Source organism: Ochlerotatus camptorhynchus, unplaced genomic scaffold (assembly GCF_037179485.1).
Source record: "Ochlerotatus camptorhynchus isolate MF236.1 unplaced genomic scaffold, CSIRO-AGI_Acam_v1.1 ptg000767l, whole genome shotgun sequence".
Classification (NCBI taxonomy): Eukaryota; Metazoa; Arthropoda; class Insecta; order Diptera; family Culicidae; genus Ochlerotatus; species Ochlerotatus camptorhynchus.
Window position 1 is genome coordinate 968,313 of NW_027041234.1, and position 25,671 is coordinate 993,983.

General features: G+C 37.6%; 1 protein-coding gene across 1 annotated transcript in view; it reads right to left on the bottom strand.

The window, feature by feature from the left end:
- Nucleotides 1-25,332, bottom strand: part of ATP8B (ATPase phospholipid transporting 8B) — a 157,154-nt gene extending 131,822 nt beyond the window's left edge. Inside the window, exon 1 of the mRNA XM_065238338.1 lies at nucleotides 24,864-25,332. The gene's annotated coding sequence lies outside the window, so the exon portion shown is untranslated. The remainder of the gene's footprint in view (nucleotides 1-24,863) is intronic.
- Nucleotides 25,333-25,671: the final 339 nt, after the last annotated feature.

Consider the following 25,671-nt stretch of genomic DNA (forward strand, 5'->3'; position numbering starts at 1 on the left):
AATTGGTCTCCAACTTTGCTCGGGTAGGGTCCAGGTGTGGGAGCTACCTGCTTGGCGTCGATAGCATTGGTACTCAGCTCAGTACGGATAACAAGATCGACGGGAAACAAATCAAGGAAAAAAATATTAGACTTGAATGCAGTCAAATGCCGCGGAAATTATTCGTATAATAAATTATGATCACTATACAATAACTATACACGTGTGACCATGGATGACCATGAGTTTTATTAAACAAATAATGCTCATGCTCATAGTTTGCAATATAAGTGTATCCGCGGCAAAACTTCTGCCAGTATCCAGACATGACTACTACTGACCCAGTTATTGCACCAGGAAATGATGGAAACGTGTGGTTTGCATTAAACCCCGAGCGCGTGAGTGCACAGCCGGCCTGTTTGTTCGGATTTATGACCGGCTCTCGGAGTGTCTCAACTAAATGTGAGATAAAAAAAAAGTTACCTAGCATGAGGAAATTCCCGGTGCATGATGACGGATTCGATGACTCGGGTAGGTTAGTTGACCGGTCGGTCCGGTGCTTGTCGAGCGTGAAGGTCTAATTTAATTATAAGCCGTCGGAAAAAGTTTACAAAGGATTGCTGAACGTCATCGGCATGTTATGGTGGGTTTACTCATTTTGGTAGCGACAAATGGGGAGCAAGTAGAAAGCTGCAATAAATGAAACCATTGGAACGGGAACTGTTTGAATGATTTGTTTCGAGCCACCGCAGAAAGTGGTAATAATTATATTCAGTTCCTTTGTTCGTTGTATTGACATCGAATAGTTCTGCTGATGGTTTAATTCTTGTAACTAGTAACGTGTAGAAATGTATATTTATTATTAATTAGCTTTGTTCCATAGCTTGAAGATCAAAGGAATCAAACAATAGGTACTAATATTGCTTATACATTGTGTGATCGAATCATTACCGTTTCACATAGCATTTGAGTTTTCTTTATTTAAAGGAAAACAAAAGACCCGAGGTCATTCAATATCGTTTGGCAATTTATGATATAATACTGGAACAATATAACAAGATGACAAGGTTATTCAAAGCATCCAGTTTGGTACAACGAACAAATAAAAAAAAACACACAAAATCGCAAGCAAAAAGCACACAAAATGTATAAAAGGGATAGTAACAACGATAATTTGGACTATTTGTACATTCGCGACCGCCATTGCACAGTGGTTGAAAAGTCAATTTTGACGCTCTTAATTAATAGCACCATGGAGAGTGGATTTAGAGTAATGTCGTCTTGAGCAAAGTTAATAAGTATGCCATGCTTCACCTTTTGAAGGCATGATTTTGTGATTAATCCCCGTAAAAGTGAAATGAAACTTTTGTTTTCATAATGTTGAGAAAAATGGTTGACGTCTTGCGCAAAGTTGTAGCAAAAATGGTTACAAACAAATTTGCTCAAGATATAAAAGTCGTAAATTTCACTAAAATCGAGATAGAGAGCGTTGTTTGAGGACAGAGCGCCAAAATCACGTTTTTCATCAAAATACCAATTTTCTTTAATTTTAAGTCTTCACTATGTTCAACAGCCGGCGCCGGTGGTGTAGTGGTAAGCGTGACTGCTTTCTAACACCCCAATGGGTCTGGGTTCAATCCCCAGCCGAGGTCGGTGGGATTTTTCTGAGGCATAAAAATCTCTGGTCACGTCTTCCTTCGGAAGGGAAGTAAAGCCGTTGGTTCCGGCCCATTTGTGTTTGATGAATGGGTGCGATATCCTACGCAGGTGTGGAAGCTGCCTTCCTGCACATTCGGTTGCCGTCAATAGATGGCCATCGATGTCCGTCGGTGATTGGCACTAGATTGCGGAACAGAGACCGACGTTAAATAAAGGAAAAAAAAAGACTATGTTCAACAAAGTTGATTGGTACACTTAAATACACATCTTTCTAGAACATACTATACTTGCATCATTTTAAAAGGAAGAGTTATTTAAATTTTTTTTTTCTATTTTTCTCATATTTTGGACTTGCGTACCTTTCTTAGGTGCAAGAAGGTGCAGATGAGGTCAAATGCATCTAAAAATACATTAAAAGAGCTTTCAAATGATGGTAAACTTGTCCGGCCATGACCGTTTGCTAGGGAGTTTAGCTACACATTTTAGGGTAATTTTGAACGGGCGTGTAAAACTATAAGCCAAATCTCGATGAACATTTTGAAAGGCTCGATCTCCTTTGATCGATTCGCTTCACTGACTTTCTCTTACGTTAATACATCCACAGTTGAACTAACACAAAAAAAATTACAGGCTATCTGCCTGCTAGTCATTGCAAGTGCGACAGCAAGCAAGCACTGAATGGTTGATTATGATTAAAATGTTTGAACAATTTTGAATAGTTTACTATTGATAAACAACTATAATATTTACACAAAACAAATCTTACATAAAAATTTTGCCAAGTGGTGTAATAAGTTTCGAAATCCATCCATAATTGGTCAAGTTATAATCGTTCAAAACCTGACACTATATCGTCACACTATTTTTTCGATTTGCACCCCAGTTTATTCCACAAAGACGTAGTTCATATGTCAATATTAACCATCAGCATGAACTACCTCTCACAATATTTGAACGAAGTTATCTATGCATTTGGATTTAGTTGATTCGGAGCATATCAAAACTGACATTATGATCAAAACTATTCAAGACCTTCAATACTGCGGATCGTTAACCGAAAATAATCTGAATTTCAATTAAATCTCTAGTATCCAGCCTTGTAGTATTGATACTCTCTTGTTTCGCCAGTTGTGAATCAGTCGAAGTTTTCATTATTCAGTATTTTACAGTATTATTATTCAGTATTTTACAAGAAAACTGCACGCACTGAAGCTTAAGGGTTTCGAAGATGACGGAAAGTAAGCGTATTTTCATAAGTATTGTAGGACTTATATTAGTCATAAGTATTTACAGGAATGTTCATTGCAAACAAGGAGCTGGTTTACCTTTTAATGGATGGAAAAGTTGTGACCGAGCGTTGGATCATGTACAAAAAAAATCTGGTAGTGTGTTGAATATCACGGAAGCGAAAAAAAAAGAAGTTTTCATTGTCAAGTTCCAATTGGTGGAGGAAAAGCAGCCGTCATTGGGGAATATTTGAAAAACTCTGTTCGAACTGGTTGAAGGGAAAACTAATTTTTGAGATGCTGAAAGTCTCGAGTACGCCAAGGGTCGCCCCTAGAAAACGGTCTCAGAGCACAAAAATCAAACGAAATAGGACGCGTGAATTGCGGGAGCATTTTTCTCCAAAGGAACTGATATTTGCCGCAGCATCTAGTGTTGAGCCGCCAGGTATTAATCTTGATGGTATTTGAAATCAATGTCAAATGCATTACCTTATTTTACGTAACAGGAAAGAAGAATGCCGAGATTGTAGAGAACATCATGAAAGCACCAAGTTCAATGGAAACCTCAGAAACCAAAATCTAATTATGTTTGCATATAAACGCAAGAGCTTCTGTTGGGGAAGAGAGGAGATCTTGCGTTTATATGTAAACATAATTTCTCGAAAGCGCTATACACGAGTATTCGGCTTAGTATTCTTCAAAACTGCGCAGATATGTATCCAGCGTATGGCAACATTCTCGAAGCAAAGGAAATGTATTATCTATCTGGTAAATTTTAAAAGGGACTATAGGACGAATTAAAACTGTAATTATACTTGTGCCTTAAACAGGTATATCGATTTCACCAGTTTCACCAGTGGCAGTAGTTAGGCTTCAAGAACTTCTGAACCACACTACGACCCGCTTAATAAGCAGTCAGGTTCCTGTTGAAAAATTGCAACAGTTCTATGGTAGCTATGAACTAACCGTTATCTACAACTGGGTGTGTGATGGCAGCAGTAATCACGCCAAATATAAGCAAGGTTTTAGTGACGAGCTCAAAGACGGTGAAGTTAAGGAGTATAGTGATTCGCACAGCTACGGAGGAAATTGTTTGGGTCAACACTCTACCATCATCAGTTACTTTATGTCGCCCAAGAAAATTACTGTTTGCCAAAGAAAATCTACAATTAACGTCCATCCAACCATATACTGATCAAATGGTATCGAGCTTCCACACAGAGATCAGACATTGAGGCTCGAACAAAATTTCTCTAAAAACTTGTGTAAAGATTCCTATTTGACTTAAGCGCCAATAACGGGGACTTCCCCACTTAAAAACCCTGTTTGACAACATGATGGCGCTGGCGTTGCAAAACTTACACTAGACACTAAGTGCTGGTAGCGCCAAGTGGCAATTTTCAACAGATAATTTATCGATACTAGCACCACAGAACAGAAGGGGAAGTGCAAACAAATCGGTGAATCAAAAAGTGGTTCGTTTTTCTGCTCAACAAGCGATGCGTTGTGGTAGCGTTCCACACGGGCTTTCTATGTGCACTCACACTATCATAGGAGGCTGCCTATCAAAACTGAAGGCAGAAGATGCCTTCTACCGCTAGGTGCGCTAGTGTTCGCAACTGACAAGTGGAGCCACTTTCTGATCTGAAGTTCCACTCCTGTGCTAGCGCCCAATTGGTCAAAAAGGAAAAAAAATATAGAGGAAATCAGGAGATGCTAGCGGTACGTAACGGCGACGTTTCCACTTAACTTTACACAAGTTTCTGATCGAACTTGGACGTCTGTTCTCTGTGGCTTCCAGTTGTTCCAAAACTGTATTTCAGTATGGTCGATACAAAAGTAGTGAATTATGTTATCGGTACCAATACCCAATCCTACTTGAGGTCGTGCCGGGAAAAATCTAAACGCTGTCAAAAGAGAAGATGTTCTGAACGAAACCGACACAACAAAATACACCAAAATTTAACAACAAGATCAATGGTGTCCATATTAAGTATCTGTTCGTGCAGGCGACTACTACTGCCTCTACCCTTAACATAAAATAGATACTGTGCCTACCCATAGATGTCACCACTTGTCCCCGTATCATTGTCATAGCTTATTATGTACTGTTCTTGTTATGTTACAATAAGGACGGTCAGTGAATCGATCGTATATCATTATTTATCACATCTATCACACAACGTACAAATTGGGTTCCATCCGTGCGCGATCATAATGATCCTGGTCACGGCACCATTATGTCGCTACCTGTTGAATGCATTGATGTTGATGAGATGACTGTCCGTTTCTGAAGCATTATTCAACATTGGTTGGAATCAAATGTTCCTCTCAAAAGATGGCCAATTTCCCTAGCTTGGAGTACTCCTCAGCTTAGAGTGCTGAAGCGTGAGCGTAACGCAGTCAAGAGAAAACTACGTCGTCACAGAACAGCTGACACGAAGCGTGACTTCAAGCGTGCCAGTGCCGTATGCAAATTACACGTCCTCAGAGTCCCGTAGAATTTGCGGCGTAACCCCCGAAATTTTTGGAGCTTTATCAACAGCAAAAGGAAAGATTTGAGTATACCGTCCAACATGCTACTCGATGGGAAAGAGTCCACTTCTCTTAGCGAAACGTGTGAGATGTTTGCTAAACACTTTGCATTTGTCTTCGATACAAATATGACAAGTGACGTTGAAGCTGAATCTGCTGCCTCTGATACGCCTAGTGACTTAGTGTAACTGAGCACATTCGAAGTAACTCGGGATATGGTACTTTCAGCAGCAAGGAGACTGAAAACCTCACTCTCTCCTGGTCCAGATGGAATTCCGGCAGTGGTGTTCTGCCGTTGCTCAGCTGCCTTAGCAGAACCATATTTAATGCATCCTTTGAGCAAGGAAAATTCCCAACATTGTGGAAGCAGTCGTATATGTTTCCTGTTTTCAAAGCTGGCAATAAACGAGATATTAAGAACTATCGAGGTATCACCAGTCTTTCGGCAGCGTCCAAACTGTTTGAGATCATCTTGAGCGAATTTGTCCTGAATCGCTCGAAGAACTACATTTCAACTGACCAGCATGGATTTATTCCCGGTAGATCGGTAGCTACTAACCTTTTGGATTCCACCAGTACATGCATCACCGCGATGGAAGATAAGGCACAAGTCGACGTCATATATACTGATCTGAAAGCCACATTCGACAAAATCGACCAGAAGGTTTTGTTATGCAAGCTCTCCCGACTAGAAGCGGCTGAGCAACTTAGGTCGTGGTTACATTCCTACTTGACTGGACGAACTCAACATAGGATCTTGTGTCTCTTTTACGTTTACCAGCACCTCTGGAGTACCTCAGGGAAGTAACCTGGGTCCACTTACATATGTTTACGTTATTCTTCAACGATGTAGCAGCTTTTTTGGGAGTTAAATGCAAGCTCCTTTATGCAGATGATCTTAAGCTATACGTCATAGTTCACTCGATTGAGGATTGTCATCGTCTTCAAGCTCTGCTAGATTTGTTTGTGGATTGGTGCCGTCGCAATAAGCTCATCATCAGTGTTCCAAAGTGTGCAGTGATGACGTTTTATCGCTTTAAGAGTTCAATCCTTTACGACTACTGAACGTATGACTGATCTTGGTGTTCTTTTGGACCCAAAGTTGACCTTCAATCTTCACTATTCCTCGATCATCTCTAAGGCGAATCGTCAACTGGAATTTATTTCGAAGATTGCACGAGATTTCAAAGACCCTCACTGCTTTAAGGGACTACATTGCTCTTTAGTTCGGCCCATACTTGAGAATACATCTGTGGTCTGCTGGTCTCCATATGAGCTAGTATGGAATCTCCGAATAGAAAGTGTTCAGAAAGAATTTTTGAGGTTGGCTTTGTGCAGTCTGCCTTGGCGCAATCCAATGAATTTACCACCTTATGCAGACCGATGCATGCTATTGGGCCTAGACACATTGGAACACAGAAGAAAAATACAACAAGCCTTATTTGTAGCGAAACTTTTAAATGGCGATGTCGACTGCCCTCAACTACTTTCACAATTAAACTTCCGTGTTCCTCAAAGGATGTTTCGGCAATCATCCTTACTATAACCAAGATTCCATCGGACTGCATATGGATACCATGAGCCAATGTCTGCGATGATTCGGGCATTTTCCGCTGTGGAAGAAGGATTTGAATTCGGAGAAACATCGAACCAATTTCGAAACCGATTGAGAAGATTGTGATTATTTTTGTACTCGGTTTATTTGTTGCTTTTTGTGTATTATCTAAGTTTTATTCATTAAGATAACTACTGTCAGATGAATTACAATAAATAAATAAATAAATAAATAAATAAATAAATGACTCTATACGATATCAAAGGTAACTCTAAGACTAGTAGGTGCTGTGGTGATTAAAAGCTGTATAGTAGTCTTGAGCGCACCAGTAGCATTCATATTCAACCTCTCGTTGAATTCTGGAATCTGCCCTGATGGCTGGAAGAATTCTTCCGATTTCCCTGTCTTCAAGAAAGGCGATAAACAGTCAGTAATCAACTATCGAGACATTGCGGCTTTGGGCACTGTTTCAAAACTTTTTGAGCTGATAGTTTTGGATTATTTTAAACACACTTGCTCCAGTTACGTTGCCTCCGAACAACATGGATTTATGCATCAACTCTCGTGCAATACACATCTTTTATAATTCGCGAGCTTGAAAAAGGCGACCAAGTTGATACTATCTACACGCATCTCTCTGCTGCGTTTGATAAAATGAACCACAAGATTGCTGTTGCCAAACAAGAGCGATTAGGCTTCCATGGGCTTCGTTCTTACCTCACCGGTCGTCAAATGTCAGTGAAAATAGGTGACCGTATTTCTCAGTCGTTTCCAGTTTCTTCTGGTGTACCCCAAGGTAGTCCTATTAGGCCGTTTGTATTTCTGGTGTATTTGAATGACATTCACTATTCAATCCCACTACCCACGGAAGAGCAGCTTGGCGCAGCTTCTCTTGAAGATGGCTGGAGGGACATCCGTTCCGCCATAGACGGATTTCACGCCAACTCATCCAGTGGTTGGCAGCACCCTCTCAGAACCTTATGGAACTTTGTGGGTGTGGAGACTTAGCAATTTTAAGCAACTTTGCGTACTTATTTTTTTTCAAAATTTATCTCGCCTAACATTTGATAAGGGTCAAAGTTTTTTGTCGATTTTTTTTTCAAATCGATATAGCTTAAAAATGACCTACAAAAAAGTGATGTATAACGAACTTTTAGCAAATAATCTGAAATTTTATAAAAAATTTAAATAAAATAAAAAATTGGTTTCTACACTCTAAAAAAATATATTTAAAAATTAAAAGTCATTTTCCCAAAAATGGTACCCCTCAGATTTGCTTGATATTTTTTCTCATGAAAGGCAATATAATTACCTAACTTTTCTTCATACATCGCAAAGTGGGCGCTTTTAAGGAAAAAAATTTGTTCGAACAACAACTTTTTCATGTTATTTTTTTTTAGCGTGTTTCACTCAAAGTCGAATAGTAATACGCGCACAACCTTATTAAAATTCGATTAAACTTTATGGGTATACTTTTCGATAATCTGGGCGAAATCTAGCCTAACATTTGAAAAGGGTACAGAGAAGTTACCTGCAAATCGTCCAATAAGAGTTCAGAACAAAACGTTCTAATGAGGAACAGCCATCTCAGCATGGTTTGCACTTTCCTGTGATGGATTGTATTATAATATATGCATGCACTCTATCCAACTTCTATAAAACCACCCTCAAATTGTTCCAAATCAACAGGTAAACTAAGTAAAAATCACTTAGTATGTTTTATTCATGAAAAGATTTCAATTCATGTATTTGTGATTAATTTAATTAGAAAAATAATCATTCATTTATTTTTATGTATTAGGTGTGTCCATTAGTAAGCAATATGCATATATGTTTATACCTCATCTCTCAAGTGAATACATATAATAGCGCAGGTAACTTAACGATTATTTAAGGCATGCCTAAAATAATCGTTAAGTTACCTGCTATATAGCAGTTATATAACAACGCAGGTAGTCACATGAGAGATATAAGGTATAAACTTAAAGCACCGCAGTCCGTTTCTACCGACATAATCTAATATTTAAGTTTGGTGATATCACAACAATGCTCATAGTTGCTGTAGTGCATAGTTGTTGAAAGTGTAGTGCTGCATAGTTGTTGAAACGAAAAAGTGTTTATATATACAACAATGGAAAAATCTGCTGAATTGATTATTAAAAGGGTGCAATGTAGTGCCAACATAAACAATCCCAATTGCAGCCGCAATAATTTACGTAATTTATCATCAAGTCTCATAGAGAAAATACATTCATGGGGCTTTGATCATCAATTGGATGTAACAATGCGTATTTGTGAATCGTGTCGTGGAATTTTAGTGCACAATAGGACACCTCTCCCGAAAAAGAGGCGATCGGATGGAAAAAAATCAAGCCATGCTCGGAAGTTTGAAGAGCCGCAACCATCAACAAGTCATCAGCAATCAGAACATCAGGAATTTGATGATACACTAGGTAAATAATAATAACTTTAACTCTTCAACTGTGTGGTTTAAGGATTGTACATCGAAGATACAACTTCATTTTCAACATTTTTTTAGAGCACGAGCTGGATGAACCGCTTATCGTACAAATTTGATCGATTGGTAGGCCAAACTCGGTGAACAATCTATCAAATTTTCACGACTGTACGATATGCGGTTTATGCAGCTCGTGCTCCACAAACATGGGGAAAATTCAGATGCGGCTTCGATGTACCGTAAACGGGGATGTCTTTGATAATGGAGGTAACTTTGATAATGCAGCTAATCCAAAAAGTTATGACTTAATGCTCTTCGTATTCATTATTTTGGAAGGGAACATCGGTTTCCTATCCAAAATATTGCGTACGATGTGCCTTAAGTCATAAATTTTTGGCTTAGCTGCATTACCAAAGTTACCTCCATTATCAAAACCACCCCCGTTCATGGTACTATCACCTTAACAGCGTTATATATTAATGTGTGGTAATATTTTTTTTTTCTTTTCTTTAATTTTACAGATACAGATCCATCGCTAGAATCAATCCCATCAGCGGATCAGATCCAAGGTCCATATAATGTGGAACAATTCAATTGTATAGCTTCAACCTTACAGTTATCACCAATTTCATCGAGAAGTATGAGAAGTATGAATTATCGTGTTCAAAAATCTGCAGAGATCACAAAGGCAGTGCGTAAAAATATATTTGGGATGGATTCAGACGATGTCAACAAATCAAATGATTTTAACGAAATGATCATGCAGTTAAAGAAGAAATTTAATTTGCCTTCTACGAGTACAAATGACAAATTAAAAGTGTTATCAGTGCTCCCTAAATCATGGTCAGTGAATCAAATAGTTAATGAATTTAATGCACCCCATCATACAGTGAAACAGATGAAAAGGCTAGTCAGAGAACAAGGTATTCTTTGTAGTAAGAAAGCAAGAAGTGGTCATGGATTTAATGATACTGAAAAACAAATTGTTTTAAATTTCTTTGACAGTGATGATATTAGTAGGCCTATGCCAGGAAGTAATGATTATGTTTCTGAATATCGAAATGGATATAAAGAGCATGTTCAGAAACGTTTATTGATGATGTCTCTTAAAGAGGCTTTTATGATTTTTGAAGAGAAATACAAAAGTGTTAAAATCGGATTTACTTCGTTCACTCAGCTCCGACCAAAGCATTGCATACTGTTGGATAGTACAGGTACACATAATGTATGTGTCTGTACTATACATGAAAATGTTAAATTGATTATTAATAGTGTAAAATTTGATTCATATAAAGAAATTGCAGACAAAATACTTTGCAGTAGTCCTATTAGAACCATAGATTGTTTTTATCGTACATGTGAAGAATGCATTTCCACAGATAGTATCGTGAGGGAACTTACATCAGTATTAGAAGCAGATGATATGGAAGAAGTTTTATTTCAACAGTGGTTGACTACCGACCGTTGTAATTTGGAAACTATTATTAAACCTGCAGATGAGTTTGTTCAATATTTGACGGAAAAAGTTGAAAAGCTCATAACCCATGATTTTATTCATAAAGAGCAATCATCTTACCTAAGTAATAAAAAAAATTCTCTTCAAAACGGTGAAATTTTAGTGATTTGCGACTTTTCTGAAAATTATTCATTTATTATTCAAAACTCAGCATAGGGGTATCATTGGAACAATAATAAAGCTACGATACATCCTTTCGAAATTTACTACATAAAAGAAAACAAGTTGGAAAATTTAAGCTTTATTATTATTTCAGAAGTATTGACCCATGATACAATAGCAGTTCAATTATTTATATCAAAATTGTTAGATTTCATTAAACAATCTATTAGTTTCACAAAAATTACTTTCATGTCAGATGGAGCAGCGGCTCATTACAAAAATAAAAAGAATTTTGCCAGTTTGTGCAACTTCAAGTCCAAGTATGGATTGGAAGCAGAATGGCACTTCTTCGCAACGTCTCATGGGAAAGGCCCATGTGACGCAATTGGAGGAACTCTCAAACGAATGGCAAAGAGAGCAAGTCTTGCTCGAGATTATGGAAACACAATCACAACTCTACAAGAACTTTATGACTGGGCAGTTAAACAAACAGATACAAGCATAACAAAATTGAACTTCTGCTTCATATCAAATGATCAATACACAAAGATGTCCGATGAACTTAAGGAGCTGTTCAGTCATGTAAAAACTATACCTGGTACACAAAAATTTCATTGTTTTGTACCTATTTCTCAAAACATAATTTCTACTAAGCGATTTTCACATTCAAAGGAAACTCCGAAAAATTTCACTCTGTTTCCGATAGACTAATAATCAATGAAAAACTCAAATTATGTATGGAGAATTATAGGAAAATAAATTATGCACTAAACAAAAACACTAGAGTTTTCATTTATTAAAACACCATTCGAAATGCAGGAAAATCCTCTGTATTAGGCCCTTTCAAATGTTAGGCTAGATTTTTGTTTTAAGCACGCCCAGATTATCAAAAGGTCAAAATCTTTATGCTCATTAAGTTTCAACGGATTTTAATAAGGTTGTGCGCGTATTACTATTCGACTTTGAGTGAAACACGCTAAAAAAAAAATTAACATGAAAAAGTTGTTGTTCGAACAACTTTTTTTCCTTAAAAGTTAGGTAATTATATTGCCTTTCATGAGAAAAAATATCAAGCAAATCTGAGGGGTACCATTTTTGGGAAAATGACTTTTAATTTTTAAATATATTTTTTTAGAGTGTAGAAACCAATTTTTTAATTTATTTAAATTTTTTATAAAATTTCAGATTATTTGCTAAAAGTTCGCCATACATCACTATTTTGTAGGGCTTGTCATTTTTAAGCTATATCGATTTGAAAAAAAAAAATCGACAAAAAACTTTGACCCTTATCAAATGTTAGGCGAGATAAATTTAGAAATAAGTACTCAAAGTTGCTTAAAATTCCTAAGTCTCCACAACCAAAAAATTTTCATAAGGTTCTGAGAGGGTGCTGCCAACTCCGAAGACGAGTTGGCGTGAAATCCGTCCATAGCTAGTATGCAAACTATTAGTGGAGGGGAAGAATGCAGCACGGGCGAGAATGCTGCAACACCGCACGAGATTGAATGTGGAGCGATACACACAAGCGCGGAACAGACAAAACTCGGTTTTCCGAATGAAGAAGCGTCAGCAGGAAGACCGAGATCGCGAGGCGATGGAAAATCTGTACCGCGTAAACGACACACGGAACTTCTACGAGAAGCTAAATAGTTCGCGCAAAGGCTACGTGCCGCAAGCCGATATGTGCAATGACTTGGACGGTAACCTTCTCACGAACGAGTGTGAGGTGATTGAGAGGTGGAAGCAGGACTATGACGAGCACCTTAACGGCGAAGAAGCAGAAAACGAAGGTGGCACGGCAACAGACCTTGGAGCACCCGCCGAAGACGACAGGCTATCGGCCCTTGATCTTCAAGAAGTTGAGAAGGAGATCGGTCGGCTGAAGAACAACAAAGCAACTGGTGTTGCGTTGAACACCCTAATGGCTCAGCATTACTAAACCATCACAATAAAATGGTAATTTTCAGGACCACCATAACTTGAGTTAATTTTCATTGAATGTTTGCTCGCCTTTCTGCCAGCCACATCACTCCCAAAGCTCTTTGATAATGTACCCAGCAACCAACCGTTTCTGGTCAAATGCGTCAAATTCTCGCAATAACCGAATACCACATGACCATGTAAAATAACCAGAAACACTTCGTAAGGTTTTCTCCAGGACGCTAGAAAAAAGCAAAAAAAAAAAATCTCGAATTTAAATTATTGATCGCGATTTTTTTGAGCAAGAAATTCCTCCAATCAATATTTGCTTCTTTATTATCTATTAAAAAAAAAAAAAACAAAAATTCAGTGCGTTTTGTGCACGTAAATGCGTAATTTTGTCATCAGAAATCGAGGAGTTTTCGTGATGGGAAAAGTGGTTTCCCTAACACAGTCGCCGAATATTGATACTAAGCACTGAGCATGCCAGACCGATCTTTATGCCTTGCCGAATTCTCTTAATAGAAGAGGCTTAAAATTTGCATCAAAAAGTATAAACGTAGGTACCGTCCGGTACGCTCATATTCAGTGATTGATGTGTTTTCCCTAATAGGAGAAATGACTCTAATGTTGGCCTATGGATCTAAGATTGGGCCCATAGCAAAAAATCTGTTATTTATCAATTTTATCTAGATGAACGCGTCATTGGAATGGTACTAATGGATAATTTTAGTCGCCATTGAAATTTTAGTCGATTGCTGAATTTATGTATGGGCCCAAATAAGGGGCATTTAGGCCGACATTACATCCATTTCCCCTACATATTTCATTTCCGCACTGCTATCATTTCCAAAAAACATCGAGGAAAAGTTTCCACAGTATTGTTCTTAACTAGCTTCCAACCCATCGGTCCTTTTCCACCACAAATGACTAATTAAAGAGTAAACTAAAGAGTAAGAGCTTGAATCCAAGACATATCGTCCAGGATTGGCATGTACTACATGGAAATCGACAGAGCACCCTAAAAACAGAACTCTCAAATTGCTTCCGAATTTCAAGCAATCGAAATTTTACACTAGTAACGAGTTAAAAAATCAATTTTATATTTACTATACTTTTGCTGTGACATCCTAACTAACTTTCGTAATCCTACGTTGAATCTACGGTCGTGTCTTGTATACAACCTCTCACTTTTTTTCCAAAACTACTTTACTTTCTCAATCAACTTTGTCTCAGACGTTATTTCGATCGGAAGTTACATCTTAGTGCTACAATTTATTGAAAAATCTCAAAAACGCCATTTTGAAAAAAAAAACTAGATCCACAATGGCTGAATTTGCGTTTGTCAACGATGATTTTTTTGTGCAAAAATGTAAATGATTGCCCATAACACTTAATTTTGCAAAGTTTCATGCAAATCGGTGGAGGTCAAGCCATTTTTTTTTATCTTATTTGACCTGGAACTGGTCAATATTAAACAGAAGATTGAGCCAAAATATGAATTTTCTGATTTCCAAAGAAAAGACCAAAAAGAGGCAAAATAACACCACGTTGCGTTTGTAAATCTTCATCTTATATCAACAAACAGAAACACTAGCAAGTATCCACCAGTTTTGATCTCAATGGAAACCAGCTAAGACAACAAATGCCACCCGCATGATGCTTGAATGGCCGCAATATTTGTAGTTGCACGATATGAAAACTGGATCAATAAATGCTAGGTAAATACTGACACTTATCTCGTCGTCATCATCGTGGCGGCCAGTTGAAACCGAGACGCACTCAGAGAGCTACCCTGACTGCCTACTCTCGCTTTCATGTAAGTTGCCGGGCTGTGCAGTCGATCCACTTCTAGGTAGGTACCTAAAGGTAGATCTGGTTATTATTCTACACAATCACTCACTCGAAGCAGTTGGCTCATTCCAGTTTTACTTATAGTCGCTATATTCATAGTCTGGCGGATATAATCTCGGGAACCAGTTGAGCTGTCAAATTACGAACAAAATTTCGGGAACCGTTTTCACGTGACTCAAGCCTCGGCTACGCAAACTAACACCATCGTTGGGTTGGGGAAAGCTTCCCCTATCCGATGATGCTGGTAATTTGCGTTCGATTGGCGAGGGAACAATAATTAACGTTTTGTTTGTAAAAGTTGATAGTACCTTTTCAATTGTTGGTCGAAATTGATAGCTCGAAATTCTATCCGCCAGACTATAAATATAGCGACTATAGTTTTACTGTCCTCCCATTACTTGATCAAGGTGCTATTCCAGCGACGGTCTATGCAACGACCGATGATCTTCGCGACTACTGGTGATCGTGTGCTACTCCAACGAGGCAAACAAAACTGAAACATATGCTTATACACATATCCATCGGTACAGCACACTGGTTTACTAGTAAATAGCCACATCAAAACTGGGCCTACATGATGGAACCAAGTCGAAACGACTTTGTTTTCATACAAGCGTTCATACGAAAAACGCTTCGTTTCGACTTCTCCAATGAGAGGCTCGTAGTCTTTTAGGTATAATTTTGTCCCAGTAGTGCTTCTACTGCTGTTGCACGTTGCACTTCAAGAAACCGGTGCTTGTTGCTGATGCTTTCCAAGCGCGACGATGACGATGATGGGACGGTGGCGGTTTTATGTAACTGCAATACAACTAGTAGAGTAGTGTGGTAGTGGTGCGGTTTGGCTGGTGGTTCGCATTGTTTTCCTTGACGGAGTTGTGGTTGGCGATGTTGTTTTTTTGCGGTTCACCTTCGGAAGGTTGACTAAGTAACGGGTATGGTTTGTAATCGGCGAGGGTTGTAGTCATGGACTGCAAATAATTCTGCGTCGAGTATTGAGTGTTTGCGTTTGAGTGGAATATTTTGTTCCGCATAAGCGCCAACTTAGCAGTTTTTGGCACGTTTTATTTACTAATATTTGGTGATCGGACCAGCTAACAATCCATTCTGAACAGTAAGAACAGATGCTGATAATTGGTTGGTATAGGTGGACAAAGCTGATTAACACCAGACTGAATATAAAGTTGATGAGTAATGCATGCGACGAATTTTGTCCTCAGAATTGTACGTCAATAAATAATCTGATATAGAGGAGTTCCAAGCCAAATTAACAACAATAATTTTTGACTCAACCTTCTCCGATTTGCATGAAACTTTGCATACTTGTTTGTTATAGGCAATCATTCACATTTCTAGACGAACAAATCAAAAGGTCATATATGCTTTGATTGATTCTCTTAATCGAATTTCTATTTCGTTAATAACTCAGCAGCAAAAATATTCCATGTTTTATTGCATGTTCTGGATGCTAGATTAGAATCTCCTTTATCAAACTGTGTTGCAAAAATAGCGTGAAATCTGTTTGTATAGCCGTTGTTATCAAAAAAGAAAGTCGATTAAGAGCATCGATCAAAGCATATACGACCACTCATTTCGACATTTTTCAATAAATCGTAGCAATAAATCGTCACTTCTAATCGAAATGACGTCTGAGACAAAGCTAAAGAGTCAAAATAGAAAATATATACACTGGAACCTTCATTTACGAACCAAGCAAGGGGTTCGTAAATAGAATCATAAAAAAAAAAAAAATTTGGGATTTACTTCGTAATGATGGTGGTTTGAGCTGGACGATTTATCTTTAAGATATCTAAATATATATATATATATATATTTTTGTTTATTATAGAGGTTTTAAACATATATATATCTAAATATGACATTTTAACCAGGTTAGCAAACAAAATTGAACTAGTTTCAGTTACAGATATAAATTCCTTCTTGAGTTTACAGTTGCTTCACAGCGATATAATTGTGGAAAAACTCTTAGTTCGCCTTTTTGTCCACCTACAATATTCACAAGTATTACAAGCAATCAAGACTTAATGAACAATCAACAAAGCATCCTATTGCACTAACAACCCCGCAATCTGATGCTTACATCATTTTCAGCAATGTCAGGAATGCTCACGGACCCCAAACATTTACCAAAACTTACTACTAACTCAAGGTATCTTCCAAATAAGCTTCAAAATTGCATTATTTTTCAGTACTCTATATCTATATCTCTACTCTTTTTTTAAATCTACTACCATTACATCAAATATTAAAAATCCATCATCACCATCGTGGCGAAAAAAAATAAGTTTGGCAGTGCTACAATAATTATTAAAAAGTCATTATGACAGCTATTCATACAAAACATACAAATAATCCATTAGAGATAACTTCGTCAAGATACATAATTTGTCAATTCATAAAAAAATCACTGTATAACTATTCAAAAGACAGTTTTAACGTGTGAAATTCACTGTCATATAAATTCTGTAAGTGTTGCTGTAGGTTTGATATGTCTAGGCACGAATTGAAAACCTTTATTCCTTTAAAATACAATCAATTTTGTGAAGCACAAGTCAAGTAAACTGGAGTTCTTTTTTCAACCGCGTTTCTAGTATTATATCCATGAAAGTCACTTCCTCTTTCAATTCGATCACACAAATATCGAGGCAGCAAACCGTTAACTACTTTAAAAATGAACACCATAGTCAAATACACAATTCTTTGTTTCACCGACAACCGTTGTAAGGCGTCTAGCATCAAAGTTGAGGAAGTGAATCTATTACATCCCAAAATCAAACGCATTATTTTACCCTGCAAGCGCTGTAATCTCGATATTTGAGTTTCATTGGCCAGAAATAAAATGGAAGGGCAAAAGTCTAGATGAGAAGAGATGATTGATTTGTATAGCTGTATTTTAATGGCAATAGTTAAATCGTTTCTCAGTCGACAATTCCATACTTTGCGGCAATTTTTTTTGATGACATTGTCAATGTGAGAGTTGAACTTAAGTTTTTCATAAATAATCACACCAAGATATTTTATCTCTCGAACGCGATCAATAGTCTCATCATCAATTACAACAGAGACGTTCTCATTTAATCGATTCTGCGAAATTACCATAAATTAAGTTTTACTTGTATTCAATTTTAACAGCTTACACTTCAATCATCTACTTAGATACTGCAAATCTTCATTCTAGTGTGAGACGGCAACTTCCAAATTCTTAGCTGCAAAATTCACAGGGGCCCTAATACGCTTCCCTGGAGCACTCCAAGGTTATTCCCCACGGGACTGGAAACAGAATCATTAAAAACAGTCCGTTGAGTTTTGTCAGATAAATTGCTTTCAAACCATTTATATGTAAAACTCGTATTTCCAAAGCGCTTGATTGTACTTAACAGTAAGGGCCTAGAAATTGTTTCAAAAGCGCGTTCCACATAAAAAAAAGTCGAATCTTTACGCTCCAAGTTGTCTTTCCACGTTGTTAACACCAAATTCAACGCAGTTTCAAAAGAATGACCTTCCCGATATCCTGATTGTTCTGGTATCAACAAAGAGTTGCTATTCAAATACTCCAACAGCTGGCCTTTAACAACAAGTTCTAAGATTTTCTCTAATGTGTGCAACATGTTGATAGGACGAAAATCTTCGGCAACTTTTTGAATAGGAACCACTAAGGATTCCTTCTAAATTTGTGGCACATGTCCAGGTTGCAATGATTCATTAATAAGGTCCAGCAAGATGTGGCCAATGACATGAAAGCAATCTTGAATAACTCTAGCATTATCATTATCTACTCCAGCCGATTTTCGTAATGAAAAACAAATAACTGTAAGTTCATCTAATGTAATTGGGAGAAAACATTCAAATCTACAACTACTTTTAACTGACTGTTTTATTTCGTCAGGTTCATCGACCAATTCAATGGATTGATTAATCAATGAAACAATTTCGACAAAAAAAATCATTAAACTTAGATGTAATTACTGTTTGGCGTGTTGAGCAAAGTTGTAGAACTTGTCATTACAAGAAAGTTTGCCGAAGACGCTAACTTTCTATCTATTTGTTAAAGCAAGTTAAATCGTATTTTTCAAATAAGACTCCTCAAAAACAGTTGTTTTAGAATAACTTTGCTCGTGTTTGGTTTATTATTTTTTTTACATTCTTCAAAGTTGTGCACAAATACACAAATTTGTAGAACAAAGTATGTATCTGTCTTTGCTTATTTCAGAAATATATTGGTTTTTTCACCAAAAATGAGACATTTTCGAGCACAAACTACTCGAACGGCGGCAGATGACGGCAGATCGGCAACGCCTGATTCATATGCGGTACGCATAGCCAACTTTGATCGTTTTCATCCTGTCAACTTTTCATTGTATTCCAGCGTATCAATATTGACATTCTAAACACAAGCTGTTTGAAGAGTGTTATTCGAAGTTTTTATAATTGTGCCTTTTTTTTTTCTTAAAACCGATCAGAAATGACCTCCAAAACTAACGGTAAGTACTCTCAAATTGCTGGTATTGCTATTGCCTATTGCTATTGAATATTGGAATATTTAATGACGATAACCTTGTCTGGTTACACCTACTGAACAAATCAGTTACCATCATATGCTCATGAAGTGGAGGGAAGCAGAGAGACATGCTAAGTTGAAAACTGTTGTTCACGTGGTTTTGGATTGTTACGAAATTGACGTGTGTTCCAGACGTCATAGTGGAAATTAAAGAATTCATAAGCAATGTTTGCAAATACTTCAAAAGGCCTTGGGAGAAGTATAGCCGTACATTAAGCAAATCTCTTAAAAATAATGCCAAATATTGTGATACGCCATTTAGCGTGCCAGACAATATTCTTCGTAAGCTTCCTTGAAATCCCGTGCTAAAATTCGGAGATTGAAACCGTTTTATAATTGTTTAGAATGTTCAAAAAGGCGTAGAATTGAAAAACTTCGATCGAATCATCCAACGGAAGAGCTATATATGCTTCTTAGATGCTGCTACGTTCGGCTGGCAATAATGCAGCTGCAGCTATTGTAAAAAAGCAGCTCAAACTACACCTTCGCGTGCATCGAAAGTGCTATCTTCATGGAGCAATCCGAAGGTAATAATACCTTACACAGGCTCTGAAGATTTGGCCTTCGTGATTTTTTTTTTGTAAAGCCTTATATTTAGTTGCTTAATTGTTAATAGCTAAAATACAAAATTGTCCAATCCTATTGAGTTTTCATGGGTTTCAATTAGATAGCTAAAGTAAAGACCTATCAATTTAATCAAGGTTGCAAATACTCATTTCAGCTAAAATATTTTTTTCGGAATAATAAACCCAAAACATGGTTTGATGACATGTTTTACTTGTAACTTACAAGAATAGGTTACAAAGTATGCGTTTGAAACATAAAACCTGTAAATTTTGCTTTCCATGAGTCACAATCAGCGATTTGCTGATCGCTGAGTGAGTGAGTGAGTGAGTGAGTTAGTGTGTGAAAAATCGCTGATTGTGACTCTCATGAAGTGAAATAAACAGGTTTAATATGTCAAACACATTCTTTGCAACCACTTCTTGTATCTTACCAATTCAAAATATGATCATAGCATCTAATTATTTCATAATAAAAAAAAATGTTCTAGCTGAAATGAGTATTTTCAACCTTGAATTTAATAATACAGTTTTTAATTGTTTCATTACTGTTTCGGAAGTTTGGATGAATCCATTCCTCCGGTTGTAATCTGGCTAACCTAGAATCGTGATGCAATAATTTTCTTCGTAGGAAGCTCCAGATATCTCTGACATGTTGGCAACGGAACAGCTTGTGTATCGAGCTCTCTTGGACATGATTCACAATAGGGATTATCTACTACACCTCGTTGAAACAGCATCTCTTTATGCCTTATCTTTTTGTGCATTACCACAAACCAATTTGAGCGCTGCGATGATGTTAGAACTTTGTTGTGGAGATATTTGAAAACAGTTTTCCAGTCGCGGTGTACAAATCCAGGATCCGGTTTCAACGCCAGAAAGTGAAGATATAATCCTTGGAAGGATGGGGTGTTGCTCAATTGATCCGGTAAGTGAGACAGTTCCTCCTTCAGTATAGTTACGTGGTTGAAAATTGCTGGTATTGTAGTGTTTGGTTCTCCAGGAAGCTGCTCAATATGGGAAGTTGCTATGCGAAGTTCATGATCCGATTAACAAGCAGAGCTTTCGCTTTTGTTTCTGGACAATTTAGGTTTAGACCTCCTCTAGATTTTGGGAAAATTAGATTTTCAAATGCTATTCTTTGCAAAAATGAATTTCCCGATCTCTGCCTTTATTTTTGTAGCAAATCCCTTTGTGAGTGGTATATTTGAGGCCATATACCAGGGATTTGAGTTTATGTACGTGTTCATCAAAATAATTTTCTGTACCAGGTTCAGCTTCCTCTCGGGTGGTGCTTGTTTAATATTTTCTCCCTAGCGTACACCGAGAATGTTAACAAAGTTTTCAACATTTAACCATTCCGTGTCTGAGGTGAGGTAGACGTTTTCAATTATAACTGCTACAGTTTTCTGTTTATTAAATATAGACCCAGAAAATAATCCAAATTCATTGAATACATTTACCACTTGAACTACTACTTGTTCATTGTCCAGAAACATGGAGATGTCGTCTGCATAGGCGTTAATCGCAGTATCGCCAATAATTTGACCAAATTTCAGTACATGAATATGCGCAAAAACGCGAAGTTGAGGAATTCAAATGTGTACCCTCACATAACAAAGTTCTGCTTGCAAAGTAAGAATGCTATCCCCAATTGATTGAAGTGAGCGAAACTCTTATTGAAGTGCAGCTCCAGTCCCTATTAGACCAAAGTTGTCGTCGTATCCTGCAAGCAACTATACACAGATACAAATTCTGAATTTTAATACTGATGTGAACATTCATTCACGTAAACTTGTATTTCAATTCACGCAACCGAGCAACTTGTAAACAATGTTGTTTACAACAATGTACTTTTGTATAAAATATTTGCTACATTGCATGAAATGTCTCAGAACGTTACATGATATATAATGTAAACTTATATGATATGTGACTAAATGGATCATACTGAACAGAAATTTACACTACTTTTTCGAACTGTGTAGATAAACTTGACGTTTTTTCTGATGATGAACTTCTGGAACTGTCGATGGTTATTAAATGGGAATTCGATTGGAGCAGTGGTCATAGGGCCAAGGAAAACTTTTGTTCCAGAATCCTACTCCATTATCCGCACGTTATTGTCACCCGCTACGAATTCATCTAATAAAGGAAACAGCTGATGTGTCTATGAAGGAGAAAAATGATTGTGGATAAACCAATACTTAAGTTAGAACCTTTCGAAACTGAGGATAATGATAGAACCGTGAGGGTTACATATGAAATGGTATTAACTATGATTGATAGTAAAGTTTGTAACGCAATTACTTCAACGGCATTTGCCCAAAGATGTGTGGAGCAAAACTGAAGAAAATGACCAATATCGATCTAGTTCAACCTACGGACCTACGGATGCAAGCGCATTACAGTACGGTTTGTGCAGCTTGCATCCATGGATTAGGTTCATGGAGTACTTCCTTAATGTGTCGTATAGATTGTATATACGTAAATGGCAAGTTAAACGAGCAGATGTAGAACAATTTAAAGAAGGAAAAGTGAGGTTCAGGGAAGGTTCAAAATCTATATGGGATTAATTATTGACAAACCACGTGCAAGCGGATCTGGAACATCGAACGACGGCAACTCCGCCTGGAGTTTTTTCGGGACGCAGAAAAACTTCAATAATCACAGGTAAATAAATATGTTATAAGTATACGCATTGTTGAAATAAATTATTGTTATGATATAGGAATCGATCTGGACGTAATGCAACGATGCGGGGCTATTTTGCAAGCTCTTGCAAGCGGAAAAAAATGAATTCAGCAAAATTCGACGAATATTGCCTTACAACGAATACTTCATATCAAGAAGACTGGCAACTCTTCCATTTTATCATACGAACGCTATGAGATAGGTACAATCGCGTCATCTGCCGCTCAAAGGTAAATGCTTCGAACGAATGTGCTTTGTTGGCGAACGTTTGTTGAATTATATCCGTGGTATTATCTGCCTGCATCTGTCCATAAGGTACTTATGCAAGGATCAGAGATCATAGATCACTTCATGGTCCCTATCGGACAACTTTTAAAAGAGGCGTTAAAAAAAATTATAAGTAGAACACGAGAAAACCATTCGAGAAAAATTTCGCGGATTGCAACGAACACCTATGTCCTTCATCGCTTGCTTGATTGCCTTGATTTCAAGCAAACGTTTATCAACACGTAAATCAGAGCTCATAATGTCGCCTGATGCTAAATATTTATTAGATTATAAGTGATAAGTGATGATTCTGATTCCAAAATACTCTGATTCATCGGAGAGCGAATAATGAAATAATATACTACCATAATAGTGCCTACATTTAATGAATATTTCTACATTAATAACTTATCCGGATACATTGAGATACAAATGAAAACTTCTGGATTTTTGAGTATTTATTATCTAGTTTCTGATCCACGTAGTTCAATCTGCCGCCCTTCGAGTAGTTCGTGCTCGAAAATGGGAAATTTTTGGTCAAAAAAGCAATATATTTCTGAAATAAGCAATACATACTTTGTTCCACAAATTTGTGAATTTTGCACAATTTTGTACAACATACAACATTTGTATAACAAACACAAACAAAGTTATTCAAAAAAAAAAAAAAAAAACATTTAATTGAGGGGTCATAATTGAAAAATACGATTTAACTTACTTTATAAAATAGATAGAACACTTTGTTCAGCAAACTTCCTTGTAATGACAAGTTCTACAACTATGCTTAAGACACCAAAGCATTGTATTACCATTTTGAAAAAAAAATGATCTTTTATCTTATTCTTTCCTTTATTTAACTTTGGTCTCTGTTCCGCAATCTAGTGCCAATCACCGACGGACATCGATTGCCATCCATTGACGGCAATCAAATGTGCGGGGAAGCCAGCTTCCAACACCTGCGTAGGATATCACACACATGGGCCGGGACCAACGGCTTTACTTCCCTTCCGAAGTAAGACGTGACCAGAGATTTTTATGCCTCAGAAAAATCCCAAAGACCTCGGCTGGGATTGAACCCAGACCCATTGTGGTGAGAAAGCAGTTACGCTTTCCACTACACCGCCGGCGCCGGCTGTATGCTACACATATGATGTATGGAATATAAGTCTGAATTTGGATTTACATACAATCAAAAATAGGAACAAAATTTATCGCATGATTATCAATGCAATGAATTATTATCGTATGTACAAAGCAGCTAGTTGTCACTAAAAACGATTCAAACTGTGCACTTCCAGTAGCAAGATGGAGTATAATTTCTCTCCACTTTCACTGATTATGGATCAAATATAGTGTAAATTTGTGCACGCTTTATAATAACCTTTATTCCCATTTTGTCCCAATCCATTGAATTCATCCGGCATCAAATCAAATCGATTTGATGACATGATTGAAACATGACATGTTCCAGCACATTTGCAATTGTCATCCATCGTACTTTTTAGAAAAAATGTTGATGACCTTCGTAAACCTATTGACTACAACCCTCTTTGGAGCGAACGAATATTGCCTTTAGAGCTAAATTATAATTCAATTTAAAATCCGGTCTCGGTTCGCTTCACACGCTGTCGTTTCCATCGTCGGTTGTGACCGAAAATTACCCACCATCATAAGCGACCGCAGCAGTGGGCAGTACGAACGGATTCCCGATCATTTCCGCAAATGGGGGAAACCCTCCTTTTCGTCATCATATTCTCATCACCATCAGCTGGAGCCCCAGCAGTAAACACTCACACAAGCACACGCAACCATAAAAAAAACAACGTCATTCATCTTCGCGGCAGTCCCATCAATCAGAGCTACAACACTAACAACTCACAATAATCATAATTACGAGTAATTGCACCGAATATTAATATCAAAAATGCGTACATATCCACAATAATTGTGCGAACGAACCTTGTACTGGTGGCGGTGGGCAGACATTTAAAATTCGCTTACAGTTGCTGTTGTTTATTCCACTCTATGATTTCACCTTTCTGCATCTCACGCGCGGATTTTGAGCGAAGAAGGGGGGCTACGAACAGACTTGAACCTGCAGTTGCACTTCCACCAGTAACACAGTTTTGATTCACTTCTTCTTCTTCCTCGCACACCTATACACGCGTTCGGGCACGCATGAAATCACCGCGCGGAACGCGATCTTAGACTCCCGATCAGTCGTTTTTGATCAGTGCTAAAACTTGAACAACAATGATGGATGGCATAATCCAATAACTGAAGAATCAAAACGATTTGATGATTATGAGAGTCAAACAACAATGACTGGTGGTGGCGCGAAAGGTTTGTTTCGAGGCGAAAACAACAACAACAATGATCACATCGACGGCGACGCTAACGGCGACGACGGTGACGACAAATACGACGATCCACGTCTTGCGGCATTCAGAGGCAAACTGGCAGTCGATGCTCCACCAGCAGAGAGCGAGAGGCGACCAGCTAGAGGACGTGCTGCTGTTTGAAAGTATGCATGAATGGAAAATATGCGACCTCCTTTGAGTCATATGCTGGAAGCTTGACTCGCCGCCTGTGTAGGTGGATAATGTTTCGTAGAAAGTCATGAAAAGATTTTTATTGCATTTAACCTATTTTAACGGTATAAACTTCAAGCAGGGTATGATGTTTTTGCTAAGTGGCCAGTAGTGTGGTTAATGGCGTCAAACCTTCGGGCCCTTGTATCAGTGTGAATCTATGACAAAAGGTCCAA